We start from the raw sequence: 1,684 nt of genomic DNA on the forward strand, positions 1-1,684 counted from the left end.
GTGAAGTAGTCACTTGCTCAAGAGATGGCCTGATGTGGACATTGGGATTCAAATTAAGATTCTCGGACTTGGGGTGTGGAGAGGGTCAGAGAGGAGGACAAAATCAGATGTGGACCGCAGGATGGTTGAGACCCTCGCTCCCTGAACAAGACGAGGGAGCACTGAGCTCTCCCTGTCTTGCAGGTGGAGAAACGGGGCCCAGAGAGAAGGTCCTGGCCCCGGCAGCACCCATGGCTCCACCTCCCCACACCTCCTCGTCTGTGCAAGGGGTTGCCGAGCTCCCATTAAGCTCTGCTCCTCTCACGTGTTCTCCCTCCAGCTGTCAGACCACCCCTCTGAGTTGGGGTGGTGTTCACAGGTGTACAACATCCTGTAAGGGTGAAAGGCTCACTTGTGATTTCAACCTTTTCTACCACGTCCACCTTCACTTTCAGGGTCCAAGCATCAGGAAGTTTGGCTCCCCCTTCCCCCTCAAGCCCACAAAGCGGGCATGAAGGTGGGGTCACAGGGTCATCGGTTCTGGCATTGTTGGAAGTCCAAATTCATGGTGTGCCAGGGAGAAGGCGGGCCCTGAGTTACAAAATGAAGCAAAGCCACCCAGTGCCTTTGTCGACACAGCTCTCGGCTGAAGCTTGGGGAGGAAGAGCTTCAGCTTTGCTTTCAAATTGCTGGTGCCGTTTAGAAGCTTCTCTCTCGGGCACGTCCCTTTCTCTCTGAGCCTTAGTGTGCTGAGCGGTAAGGTCTGGGTGGTGCCAATCCTAAGGAACGGGTGAGAGGATGCAGGGGGTGGGGGTGAAAAGCACCTGGTTGGTTCTGAAGTTCAAGATTCAGGGCCCATTAGCATAGAGGGCAGTGAACAGGAAGTCAGCACCTGCCCCTCACACCGTTGCCTGAAGGGACGATCCTGCCACATGGACTGAGCCATTGAGTGCCAAGTGCCAGGAAAGCGGTCGTGCACTTGACCCTTTTTTCAATCAGCACCTTCATTTAACCAGAGAAGGTCCTGCTTAAGACAGAAGCTTTTATTTTTACTCATCCAAGTGGGGAAAACGCAACACGTCAGGTCAGTACAGACAGTCGGCAGCAGCCAGATGGGGCCAGTCTAGGGCAGAGTCCACTGTGGTCAGTGCGAAGGCGCTGCCTGTGGAGGTTGGGTGGCAGAGTCCCTGTGCAGCAAGGCCGGGCATCTCTGGGCGAGGCACTGGTGACAGTCCACACACGCAGGCTGCTGCTTCGACCACGCTGACAGTTCAGAGTCCGACACGCCGCTACCCCGAGGGGAAGGGCCATCCATGGTGCTCGCAGTTTCCAGCGTTTGTTTTTTTAACATAGTACACAACAAAGTTATTGCCGAGGACTTTGCACTGCAAATTATACTATTTACACTTGCGTATTCAGAAAAAAAAACAGTAAATAGATAGATAGATAGGTATTTTAAATTTCTAAAAACTACCTTGGCCACCACCAGACCAGAGTGAGAGAGCTACAGCTGAGAGTGCACTGGCTGGGGTGTGCGGAGCTGTGCAGCAGGGGACCACTAGTCTCCTCCACGCTTCCGGCACCCCCGACCGCCGGGTCTGAGCGAGGCCGCCTTCCTCCTCTGGGAGGCAAGCCCCACACCAGGCTGGCTGCCGCCCTCCCACACAGAGCTGTCTGTTCGTGGAGGGGGTGAGAAGCAAGTCCC

At 55.1% G+C, this 1,684-nt stretch overlaps 1 long non-coding RNA gene across 1 annotated transcript; it reads left to right on the forward strand.

The window, feature by feature from the left end:
• The first annotated feature begins 798 nt into the window (after window positions 1-798).
• LOC118499802 lies at window positions 799-1,407 on the forward strand. The gene is made up of 2 exons (XR_004902336.1): window positions 799-949; window positions 1,001-1,407. It is a non-coding gene; the product is annotated as an uncharacterized LOC118499802 (long non-coding RNA).
• Window positions 1,408-1,684: the final 277 nt, after the last annotated feature.

This window comes from Phyllostomus discolor, chromosome 3 (assembly GCF_004126475.2).
Source record: "Phyllostomus discolor isolate MPI-MPIP mPhyDis1 chromosome 3, mPhyDis1.pri.v3, whole genome shotgun sequence".
In the NCBI taxonomy this organism is placed as follows: domain Eukaryota; kingdom Metazoa; phylum Chordata; class Mammalia; order Chiroptera; family Phyllostomidae; genus Phyllostomus; species Phyllostomus discolor.